At 48.3% G+C, this 13,057-nt stretch overlaps 1 protein-coding gene across 1 annotated transcript in view; it reads left to right on the forward strand.

Annotated features, from left to right (window-relative positions):
• Positions 1 to 346: 346 nt before the first annotated feature.
• The window catches only part of LOC139366026 (ecto-NOX disulfide-thiol exchanger 2-like), a 156,007-nt gene continuing 143,296 nt past the window's right edge, over positions 347 to 13,057 (forward strand). The window contains exon 1 of the mRNA XM_071103105.1: positions 347 to 604. The gene's annotated coding sequence lies outside the window, so the exon portion shown is untranslated. The remainder of the gene's footprint in view (positions 605 to 13,057) is intronic.

The raw sequence follows: 13,057 nt of genomic DNA on the forward strand, positions 1-13,057 counted from the left end.
TGTCACATCCCTCTCTGGTAAAGAGAGGTGAAAACCCTCCTCCAGGAATGGCTGCTCTGCTCCAGTGACACAACACGAGTGCTCCTGCTCCACACATCTAAAAATGGATCCTGATAAGAGAATAGAAACGGAGGTTGTTTACCAAAAAGCACTCTGTCCTGTGAAGTCCACGTCAAAAATAATTAATAGACAAATCACAGCCTCTGTGGCTGAGGTGGTTTTTCTCTTCATCTTCAAGGTTGTCTAAGAGAAGAAATCAGGCCTGGGTGATTTTACAGTAATGTGGTGTCTTTCACTAGCTGCATGTCCCCAGATAACTCAGCCTATCTCCTCTCCGAGTGTGATCATCCTTCGAAAATCTCTCCTCTCTGCCGGTAGAGTTCTGGACTTGAGAGCGTGATACACACTGAAGAAACACTCACCTATGAGGGGTGAAGAATGTCAGGAAAGACACGCTGGACAACACTGAAACACCAAGACCACATCAGAGAATAGAGATTCCTCTCCAGTGTATGATGCTATTGCAACGCATTCTGATGAAACCAATTGTCTTCAATGTTATGCTGAGTAGATGGCATTTCACTCCTCATCTCCTACCAAAGCAGTGAGTCTGGAATCCTTCCTTTCTTCAGAGTTTAATCACACAGCTCTTCAAAAGGGCTCTGTTAGTTTAAAACTAAATGCTGATCTCATTCAAGCTATTGTATCATAATGAAAGCTAATCAGGTTAATCAGGCAGTTAGCCTGTGCACATACAGTAATCAGCTGTACTGCATGACAATGCAGTTTTGATTTGTGCTCATTGCTCATGTCAACATCATTATGCCATCAGAGTTCATACCTGCATCATTTGTCTGGTTTGGTGAACAAATATGTTTGGATGATTCATTCAGCTCAGAGATCAAACAAATGTAGAAGCAGAGTGATGTTGGATTTTTGTACAGATGAAAATAATCTCTGATATGCCTGAAAAACTAACAAGTGACTCGCCTCTGCTGGCATTAAATGTGAATTAAAGGCTTTATCATTTTAATCAACTGTCTTGAAAATAGCTGGATACAAATGTTTATTGCAGTTGGATTCTGATGATGCTACTGTAGCCTGACTTCCAACCCTAGTGGAGAGGTGAACTAATCTAACAATAGGGACCTTAGTTTGATTAGGAAGATGGGGGACACCCTCTGAAAACCCCTTGAGGCTTGAACACACCGTAAAGACTGGTCAACAGTTAGCCACTGTTGGCTTTTGGTCGTCATGTGTCTGGGCCTTTAGTTTGCTGAGGGAGAGAGATGGGGGAGACCCTTGATAAGGGAGAGAGAGATGGGGGAGACCCTTGATAAGGGAGAGAGAGATGGGGGAGACCCTTGATAAGGGAGAGAGAGATGGGGGAGACCCTTAATGAGGGAGAGAGATGGAAACCCTTGATGAAGGAGAGAGATGGAAACCCTTGATGAGGGAGAGAGATGGAAACCCTTGATGAGGGAGAGAGATGGGGGAGACCCTTGATGAGGGAGAGAGATGGGGGAGACCCTTTCCATTCTGAAAGCTTCTTGGCAGGATCAGGCTGAGGGATTCCCTGGTGCAGAGAGATGTGTCCTCTGGCTGCTACTATCAGCTACTTCTGTCTGAACTCTCCTTGCATTGGCCCTCATCCTAAATGAACAGATCTGTTGTCTACAGCCCACTCTGAGGGATCCCTCCCAGCTCCACTGCTAATGAGAAATGCTCTAAGATTTCTATATCAGTAAGAGATGAAAGGAGGGAAGGCCACTAATACATTATTAATTAAACACACACACAGTCTGTCTATAGGTGGATGTGGATGCACTCTGATGTGTGCAAAATATCATTACAGTCTCCAAAGCTCCAACTTATGAAATAGAAATAAGTTATGTAGCCAATTCCTTACTTGGAATCAATACTCTCCACTGTTTAGTGTTCATCCAGTTGTGCTGGTGTTGGATTCAGGTGGAGGGAATCTCTGACACAAACAGAAGACAGGGCAGAAACACATTGGTCTGCATCCACTAGATTAAGGTTAAACAGACATCCATCCACACCCACAAAGCTATTTCACCATGCATTTTATTCTCCCTGTTGAGGGTTTTTCACGCGTAAGGATGGCCTGGCATCACTAATCTTAGCATTGTGTTTGAATGAAAATGGCCGCCTCTTCTTCCTCCTATATTGTGATTCATGCTGTGAGTGTAAGGACCCAGAACTCCTATTCAAAGGAAATCACAGACATCTAATGTCTTTGGTGTTTTTCCTTTTGATATACAGACCTACAAATTAATAGTTTTTCCTTTGATATAAGGATATGAATAGGTTATCAATGAAATGAAACTCCATCTCACACTGCAATTTTCTATTCAGGGAGTCCATTCATGTCCAATAATCCTTGGCTCATGTAATTATTGTAATTATTAGGTTTTTGTTCACAACCACAAACAACCATTATGCAACATTTTCTTTATAATAATGGATGGGGGTCAGGTAGAGGCTGCTTGCAATTTTCTACATAGTTGCACCAACCATTTCCTCCTCCCTCCTTTTCATTCACCCTCGACTCTCTCCACCTCTCTCTTTCTCTCTATTCTTCCATTCTCTCCATCAGTTAGTCCTGAGTGCAGACTTCCTTCCCTGTCGGTATGTGACCATGATTGTATCCAGGAGGCCTTTCTTTGTAAAAAGGTTGCAATTGGCCTGTTAGCTTTTAAGACCGTCATATCCGTTGTAAACTAAATGTCCCTGAGCTTCTCTTGGCCTGCTGGGAGGCCTCCAAGCCATTGGGCCTTAACGAATTCATTTCCATCAGCACCTTGGGAGCCTTTACTGCTGCTCAACGACCAGTAGGGCTGGACTGGCATCACAGAGGCCAGGGGCAGTATCATTCCTTTGGCCAAAGGAAATGTGGATGTTTGCAGCTCTGGTTGTTAAAAAAATATTCACCAACCAAAACAGCTTTATTTTTAATCGGAACCCTGGAAAGCCTTCACCAGGGGAAGACTGGCCATTTGGCATTTCACCTTTATTTAACCAGGTAGGCTAATTAAGAAATTAAGAACAAGTTATATTTGCAACTGCGACCTGGCCAAGCAAAGCAGTTCGACACATAAAACAACAGAGTTACACATGGAATAAACAAACATACAATCAATCATGCAGTAGAAAAGTATATATACAGCATGTGCAAATGATGTAGGATAAGGGAGGTAAGGCAATAAATAGGCCATGGTGGCAAAGTAATTGCAATATAGCATTTAATCACTGGAATGGTAGAATGTGCAGAAGATGAATGTGCAAGTAGAGATACTGGGATGCAAAGGAACAAGATAAATAAGTAAATACAGTATGGGGATGAGGTAGATTGGATGGGATATTTACAGATGGGCTATGTACAGGTGCAGTGATCTGTGAGCTGCTCTGACAGCTGGTGCTTAAAGCTAGTGAGGGAGGTAAGCGTCTCCAGCTTTAGTGATTTTTGCAGTTCGTTCCAGTCATTGGCAGCAGAGAACTGGAAGGAGAGGAAGCCAAAGGAAGAATTGGCTTTGGGGGTGACCAGTGAGATATACCTGCTGGAGCGCATGCTACGGGTGGGTGCTGCTATGGTGACCAGTGAGCTGAGATAAGGCGGGGCTTTACCTAGCAGAGACGTGTAGATTACCTGGAGCCAGTGGGTTTGGCAACGAGAATGAAGCGAGGGCCAGCCAACGAGAGCGTACAGGTCGCAGTGGTGGGTAGTATATGGGGCTTTGGTGACAAAACAGATGGCACTGTGATAGACTGCATCCAATTTGTTGAGAAGAGTGTTGGAGGCTATTTTGTAAATGACATCGCCGAAGTCAAGGATTGGTAGGATGGTCAGTGTTACGAGGGTATGTTTGGCAGCATGAGTGAAGGATAATTTGTTGTGAAATGGGAAGCCGATTCTAGATTTAATTTTGGATTGGAGATGTTTAATGTGAGTCTGGAAGGAGAGTTTACAGTCTAACCAGACATCTAGGTATTTGTAGCTGTCCACATATTATAAGTCAGAACCGTCCAGAGTAGTGATGCTGGACGGGCGGGCAGGTGCGGGCAGCGATCAGTTGAAGAGCATGCATTTAGTTTTATTTGCATTTAAGAGCAGTTGGAGGCCACGGAAGGAGAGTTGTATGGCATTGAAGCTCGTCTGGAGGTTAGTTAACACAGTGTCCAAAGAAGGGCCGGAGCTATAGAGAATGGTGTCGTCTGCGTAGAGGTAGATCAGAGAATCACCAGCAGCAAGAGCGACATCATTGATGTATACAGAGAAGAGAGTCGGCCCGAGAATTGAACCCTGAGACACCCCATAGAGACTGCCAGAGGTCCGGATAACAGGCAATCATTTGAGAATCCAAGGCTGTTCAGTTTGCCAATGAGAATGTGGTGAATGACAAAGTCGAAAGCTTTAGCCAGGTCGATGAATACGGCTGCACAGTAATGTCTCTTATCGATGGCGATTATGATATCGTTTAGGACCTTGAGCGCGGCTGAGGTGCACCCATGACCAGCTCTGAAACCAGATTGCATAGCTGAGAAGGTACGTTGGGATTCGAAATTGTCAGTAATCTGTTTGTTAACTTGGATTTCTAAGACCTTAGAAAGGCAGGGTAGAATAGATTTAGTTCTGTAGCAGTTTGGGTTAGAGTGTCTCCCCCTTTGAAGAGGGGGATGACCGCGGCAGCTTTCCAATCTATGGGATCTCAGACGATACGAAAGGGAGGTTGAACAGGCTACAATTTGCAACAATTTCGGCAGATCAGTTTAGAAAGAAAGGGTCCAGATTGTCTAGCCCAGCTGATTTGTAGGGGTCCAGATTTTGCAGCTCTTTCAGAACATCAGCTATCTAGATTTGGGTGAAGGGGAAGTGGGGGAGGCTTGGGCGAGTTGCTGTGAGGGGTGGAGGGCTGTTGATCAGGGTAGGGGTAGCGAGGTGGAAAGCATGGCCAGACGTAGAAAAGTGCTTTTTGAAATTTATCAATTTATCGGTGGTGACAGTGTTTCCTAGCCTCAGTGCAGTGGGCAGCTGGGAGGAGGTGCTCCTATTCTCCATGGACTTTAGAGTGTCCCAGAACTTTTTTGAGTTTGTGCTACAGGATGCAAATTTCTATTTGAAAAATATAGCCTTAGCTTTCCTAACTGCCTGTGTATATTGGTTCCTAACTTCCCTGAAAAGTTGTATATCACGGGGGCTGTTCGATGCTAATGCAGAACGCCACAGGATATTTTTGTGCTGGTCAAGGGCAGTCAGGTCTGGAGAGAACCAAGGGCCATATCTGTTCCTGGTTCTACATTTTTTGAATGGGGCATGCTTATTTAAGATGGTGAGGAAGGCACTTTTAAAGAATAACCAGGCATCCTCTACTGACGGGATGAGGTCAATATCCTTCCAGGATACCCGGGTTAGGTCGATTAGAAAGGCCTGCTCGCTGAAGTGTTTTAAGGAGCTTTTGACAGTGATGAGGGGTGGTCGTCTGACCGCAGACCCATTACCGATGCAGGCAATGAGGCAGTGATCGCTGAGATCTTGGCTGAAGACAGCAGAGGTGTATTTGGAGGACAAATTTGTTAGGATGATATCTATGAGGGTGCCCGTGTTTACGGATTTGGGGTTGTATCTGGTGGGTTCATTGATAATTTGTGTGTGATTGAGGGCATCAAGCTTAGATTGTAGGATGGCCGGGGTGTTAAGCATGTCCCAGTTTAGGTCACCTAGCAGCACGAGCTCAGAAGATAGATGGGGGGCAATCAATTCACATATGGTGTCAAGGACACAGCTGGGGGCAGAGGGTGGTCTATAGTAAGTGGCAACGGTGAGAGACTTGTTTCTGGAAAGGTGGATTTTTAAAAGTAGAAGCTCGAATTGTTTGGGTACAGACCTGGATAGTAAGACAGCACTCTGCAGGCTATCTCTGCAGTAGATTGCAGCACCGCCCCCTTTGGTAGTTTTATTTTGTCGGAGAATGTGATAGTTAGGGAATGGAAATTTCAGGGTTTTTGGTGGTCTACCGAAGGGCCAGGATTCAGACATGGCTAGCACATCCAGTTTGGTAGAGTGTGCTAAAGCTTTGAATAAAACAAACTTGAGGAGTCTTCTAATGTTAATATGCATGAAACCAAGGCTTTTACGTTTACAGAAGTCAACAAAAGAGAGCACCTGGGGAGTAGGAGTGGAGCTAGGCACTGCAGGGCCTGGATTAACCTCTACATCACCAGAAGAACAGAGGAGGAGTAGGATAAGGGTACGGCTAAATGCTATCAAGACTGGTCGTCTAGTGCGTTCAGAGCAGAGAAGAGGATTCTCGGGGCAATAGAATAGATTGAAGGCATAATGTACAGACAGAGGTATGGTAGGATGTGAGTACATTGGAGGTAAACCTATGGAAATTGAGTAATGATGAGAGAGATATTGTCTCTAGAGACGTTTAAACCAGGTGATATCACCGCATATGTGGGAGGTGGAACTAAATTATAGGTTAAGGCATATTTAGCAGGGCTAGAGGCTCTACAGTGAAATAAGACAATACTCACTAACCAGGACAGTAATGGACAAGGGGCAGGGCTAGCAAGCTAGCAGACCGGGGCTAGCAAGCTAGCAGAAGGGCCTTAGAGGGACGTCTCGATTGAGGAAAATCTGTTTTAGCCTCCGGGTGCGGTGACGTCGATAGACCAGTCGTGATGGATTAGTAGGGTTCCCGAGTAGCAGAGGGGTCCAAGTCCAATTGGAAAAATAGGTATAGTGGCCCAAGAAATTGGCTAATGGATCTATACAGCTAACAGTCCAATATGCTCTAGACAGCTAGCGGGCCGTGTCTAGCAGCTAGCGGGCTGCGGATAGCGGATGGGCATTCAGGGGACGTCGCGATGTAGAGGCCAGTTGAGCACCCCCTCGAGCAGATTAGGTCGTAGTCCAGTCGAAAAGGGTCGGCTGGGTTCCGTGCCCCGTATCGGCAGTGGAAGGGGTCCAGGTATTGTAGCCCAGGAGTTGCTGATGGGCCTCTTTTACCAGACTGGGAGAAAGGGCCTAGCATGGGCTAGCTCCAGGCTAATTGGTGCTTGCTCCGGGACCGACGTTAGCCAGAAGTCACTTGGGTAGCAGCTAGCTAGCTGCGGTGATCCAGGTGAAAATGTCCAGAGCTTGCAGTAGGAATCCGGGGATATGGAGAGAAAATAGGTCCGGTATGCTCTGGTTTGAGTCGCGTTGTATGAACTGGCGAGAGCTTTCCGAGCTAAAGGTTAGCTGATGACCTCTAGCAGTGGTTAGCTGACTACTAGCTAGTAGCTAGCGAGCTGGCTAGCTTCTGTTTGGGGATTCTGGATTCAAGGTGAATAAAAATAAGTTTATAAAAAAAAGTAACAGATCCGCACCCCATTGGGTGAGGTGGGTTGCAGGAGAGTGTTTTGAAGTTGATGTTTAGAAAAAATATATAAAAAGATATATACATGGGACACAACAAGACGAAGGAAAAAGACGTCTGACTGCTACGCCGTCTTGTATTCTGAATCCAAATACCAGATGGGCTGGTCAATTTTTAGCCTAGTGTGCCTCGTGTTTTTTTTTGCCGCAAAATGATCATTATCTGACTAATAATGGGGGCCTCAAGGAAAACATGGGCTGGGTAGGGTCATCAAGGGAAAAAATGGGCCTACTGTTACAAATGATAAGTGGGTGAAGTGGTTCCCTATTGACTAGATGCTTCGAGACTGCCTTGAGAATGTGCATCCATTGTTTTGATTTTCAACAAATTTGAGTGAATTGAATTGAATCTTGAAATGGACCTTACACCAATCCCTGTCATATAATAACCAGTAAAATGGTAAAACAGATGATTTTAATCTTGAACACACATATTCAGCATTCCCATGATGGCAGGTGATTATTTTTACTGGCTCAAGTTTCTCAGACAGCTATGTGTGTATGTGTGCGCGTGTGTGTGTGTGTGCGAGCATGTGAGTGTGTGTGCGTGTGTGTGTGCGAGCATGTGTGTGCGTGTGTGCGTTTGTGTGTGTGCAAGCGTGTGTGTGCGAGCATGTGTGTGTGTGTGTGTGTATGTGTGCGTTTGTGTGTGTGCGAGCGTGTGTGTGTGTGTGTGTGCGAGCATGTGTGTGCGTGTGTGTGTGCGTTTGTGTGTGTGTGCTAGTGTTGATCTTTCCACTGCTGATTTCTATTCAGACACACTCCCTCTGCTCTGTGTGGATGTGATTGAGTGGAAGGGAGCTGAGGGGAGCCATGCCAGAGCTCTGGCCTCAAGGTCACTCTATGAAGCTCTAAATCCCAGGAGGCCAGTGCCCAGGGAGGGAGGGAGGGATGAATGGATGGATGGAAAGAGGGAGGGAGGAGGGAACTAGTGAGAGGCACTGTGGACATTCCCTCCACGACATCTTATCATTACAGGGCATGAGGGTTACCTTGACCTCGACCTGCACTTTAACTCTCTCTCAAAGCCTTCAGCCCTTAGATAACTATCAACCTGATAAGATCAGAACTCCTAAGACAACCCAGGCCTCCTGTAATGAGCTAAACAGTTTGGATGCATCGGGATCCTTTGAGAGACAATGGCTCTTTCATGGGAATTGAACACTGGGGATATGTCACTGAACACTGGGGATATGTCACTGAACACTGGTGATACAGTGGGGCAAAAAAGTATTTAGTCAGCCACCAACTGTGCAAGTTCTTCCACTTAAAAAGATGAGAGAGGTCTGTAATTTTCATCATAGGTACACTTCAACTATGACAGACAAAATGAGAAGAAAAAAATCCAGAAAATCACATTGTAGGATTTTTAATGAATTTATTTCCTAATTATGGTGGAAAATAAGTATTTGCTCAATAACAAAAGTTTATCCCAATAATTTGTTATATACCCTTTGTTGGCAATGACATTGGTCAAACATTTTCTGTAAGTCTTCACGCACCAGCCCTCCGGTGGCAGCTCCCCACACCAGGCTGTCTCTCTGTCTCCTCCCTACAGGTGCTCCCGCCTGTCCAGCGCTGCCAGAGCCTTCCTCCTGCCCAGCGCTGCCGGAGTCTCCCGCCTGTCCTGCGCTGCCGGAGTCTCCCGCCTGTCCTGCGCTGCCGGAGTCTCCCGCCTGTCCTGCGCTGCCGGAGTCTCCCGCCTGTCCTGCGCTGCCGGAGTCTCCCGCCTGTCCTGCGCTGCCGGAGTCTCCCGCCTGTCCTGCGCTGCCGGAGTCTCCCGCCTGTCCTGCGCTGCCGGAGTCTCCCGCCTGTCCTGCGCTGCCGGAGTCTCCCGCCTGTCCTGCGCTGCCGGAGTCTCCCGCCTGTCCTGCGCTGCCGGAGTCTCCCGCCTGTCCTGCGCTGCCGGAGTCTCCCGCCTGTCCTGCGCTGCCGGAGTCTCCCGCCTGTCCTGCGCTGCCGGAGTCTCCCGCCTGTCCTGCGCTGCCGGAGTCTCCCGCCTGTCCTGCGCTGCCGGAGTCTCCCGCCTGTCCTGCGCTGCCGGAGTCTCCCGCCTGTCCTGCGCTGCCGGAGTCTCCCGCCTGTCCTGCGCTGCCGGAGTCTCCCGCCTGTCCTGCGCTGCCGGAGTCTCCCGCCTGTCCTGCGCTGCCGGAGTCTCCCGCCTGTCCTGCGCTGCCGGAGTCTCCCGCCTGTCCTGCGCTGCCGGAGTCTCCCGCCTGTCCTGCGCTGCCGGAGTCTCCCGCCTGTCCGGCGCTGCCGGAATCTCCCGCCTGTCCGGCGCTGCCGGATTCTCCCGTCTGTCCGGCGCTGCCGGAATCTCTCGTCCGTCCGGGACCTGTGGCTTGGGTCCCCAGTCCGAGGTCGGCGGCGAGGGTCGCCGCGTTAAAGAGGCCACAGAGGCGTGTAGAGAGGCGGAGAAGGACTATGGTGGAGTGGGGTCCACGTCCCGCACCAAAGCCGCCACCGCGGACAGACACCTACCCAGACCCTCCCCTATAGGTTTAGGTTTTGCGGCCGGAGTCCACACTTTGGGGGGGGGGTTACTGTCGCGTTCTGACCTTAGTTTCTTTGTTATGTCTTTGTTTTAGTATGGTCAGGGTGTGAGATGGGTGAGTTGTCTATGTTCGTTTTTCTATGTTGGTTTTTGAATTTGGCCTGGTATGGTTCTCAATCAGAGGCAGGTGTCGTTAATTGTCTCTGATTGAGAATCATACTTAGGTAGCCTTTTTCCACCTGTGTTTCGTTGGGTGTTTATTTTCTGTTTAGTGTTGTGTTGCACCTTACAGGACTGTTTGTTGGTTGTTTATTGTTTTGTTTTCAGTTTTCATTAAAATATTTAAAATATGAACACTTACGACGCTGCACCTTGGTCCTCCTCTCCTTCCCCAGACGACAAGCGTTACAGTGTAATAGGTTAACAAGCCTCTCAGCTTCATCAGTGTGTAATTGGTTAATGAGTGTATAATTGGTTAACAGGCCTCTAGGGATATTGTGAGAGACATTTACATTGGAACAGAGTAAGGTTTTTACAGCCTTTGCCATAGCAACCCAGAGATGGGAGTGTAATGACAGCATCAGGGATGCAGGGAAAGAGGTCATGTCATTAGTCCTTTATTATACCAGACAGAGAGAACATCATTAGTCCTTTATTATACCAGACAGAGAGAACATCATTAGTCCTTTATTATACCAGACAGAGATGACATCATTAGTCCTTTATTATACCAGACAGAGGTAACATCATTAGTCCTTTATTATACCAGACAGAGGAAACGTCATTAGTCCTGTATTATACCAGACAGAGATAACATCATTAGTCCTTTATTATACCAGACAGAGGAAACGTCATTAGTCCTGTATTATACCAGACAGAGAGAACATCATTAGTCCTTTATTATACCAGACAGAGGAAACATCATTAGTCCTTTATTATACCAGACTGTAACGGGTTTCGTTGGTGGAAGAAGGTGAGGACCAAAGCGCAGCGTGGTAAGTGTAAATGATTATTTAATAGAACAGAACACTGAATAACAAAAACAACAAGAGACCGGAATGAAACCGAAACTGTCCTGTCTGGTGCAGACACAAAACAGAAAACAAACACCCACAACCAAAATGGGGAAAACAGGCTACCTAAGTATGATTCTCAATCAGAGACAACGAATGACACCTGCCTCTGATTGAGAACCATACTAGGCCAAACTGTAACGGTTGTCTCTCCTCTGACGAGGAGTAGTAGGAGGATCGGAGGACCAATGCGCAGCGTCGTAAGTGTTCATATTTATTATAACTCAGAAAACTAACGAATAAAACAACAAAGAGAACGAAATGAAACCGAAACAGTTCTGTCTGGTGCAGACACAAAACAGAAAATAATCACCCACAACTCAAGGGTGAAAACAGGCTACCTAAGTATGGTTCTCAATCAGGGACAACGATTGACATTTGCCTCTGATTGAGAACCATACCAGGCCAAACACAGAAATCCCAAATCATAGAAAAAAGAACATGGACTGCCCACCCCAACTCACGCCCTGACCAGACTAAAACAAAGACAAAACAAAGGAACTAAGGTCAGAACGTGACAGTACCCCCCCACAAAGGTGCGGACTGCGGCCACAAAACCTGAACCCATAGGGGAGGGTCTGGGTGGGTGTCTGTCCGCGGTGGCGGCTCTGGCGCGGGACGTTGACCCCACTCCACCATAGTCTTTGTCCGCCTTTTAACCTGCCTCCGTGGCCTCTTTAGAGCGGCGACCCTCGCCGCCGACCTCGGACTGGGGACCCTAGCCACAGGTCCCGAATGGACGGGAGATTCCGGCAGCACCGGACGGACGGGAGATTCCGGCAGCACCGGACAGGCGTGAGACTCCGGCACCTCCAGAGTGAAGGGCGATTCCGGAAGCTCCTGACTGACCGGCGGCTCTGGCAGCTCCTGACTGGTGGGCGGCTCTGGCAGCTCAGGACAGACGGGCGACTCTGGCAGCTCAGGACAGACAGGCGGCTCTGGCAGCTCAGGACAGACGGGAGACTCTGGCAGCTCAGGACAGACGGGAGACTCTGTACGGAGGAGACGGAGAGACAGCCTGGTGCGGGGGGCTGCCACTGGAGGCCTGGTGTGTGGAGGAGGCACAGGATAGACCGGACCGTGGAGGAGCACTGGAGGTCTCGAGCACCGAGCCTGCCCAACCCTACCTGGCTGGATGCTCCCCGTAGCCAGGCCAGTGCGGTGAGGTGGAATCGACCGCACTGGGCTGTGCTGGCGAACAGGGGACATCATGCGTAGGGCTGGTGCCATGTACCCCGGCCCGAGGAGACGCACTGGAGACCAGATGTGCTGAGCCGGCTTCATGGCACCTGGACTCGATGCCCACTCTAGCCCGGCCGATACGAGGCGCAGCTATGTAACGCACCGGGCTATGCCTGCGCACCAGGGACACCGTGCGCCTCACAGCATAACACGGTGCCTGCCCGGTCCACCTCTCTCCACGGTAAGCACAGGGAGTTGGCGCAGGTCTCCTACCTGACTTAGCCACACTCCCCGTGTCCCCCCCCCCAATACATTTTTGGGGCTGCCTCTCGTCCCAGCCGCGCTCCTCATATCACCGCCTCTCAGCTTTGCTGCCTCCAGCTCTGCCTTGGGTCGGCGATATTCTCAAGGGCTGTACCCAGGGTCCCTTGCCATCCAAGATCTCCTCCCATGTCCAGGAGTCTGGACACTCACGCCCTGACCATACTAAAACAAAGACAAAACAAAGGAACTAAGGTGAAAACCTGACACAAACACATAGAAATATAACAACATAGAAAAAGGACATAGACTACCCACCCCAACTCACGCCCTGACCAACCTAACACAAATACATAAAAAAGGAACTAAGGTCAGAACGTGACACAGACAGAGATAACATCATTAGTCCTTTATTATACCAGACAGAGATAACATCATTAGTCCTTTATTATACCAGACAGAGATAACATCATTAGTCCTTTATTATACCAGACAGAGGAAACATCATTAGTCCTTTATTATACCAGACCCTCAGCTACCTCAGACCAATCAGTCTGCTGCTCAAGTGATTAGACAGTGCGCGAGCGTGCGCGTGCACACACACGC

This window comes from Oncorhynchus clarkii, chromosome 14 (genome assembly GCF_045791955.1).
Source record: "Oncorhynchus clarkii lewisi isolate Uvic-CL-2024 chromosome 14, UVic_Ocla_1.0, whole genome shotgun sequence".
Classification (NCBI taxonomy): Eukaryota; Metazoa; Chordata; class Actinopteri; order Salmoniformes; family Salmonidae; genus Oncorhynchus; species Oncorhynchus clarkii.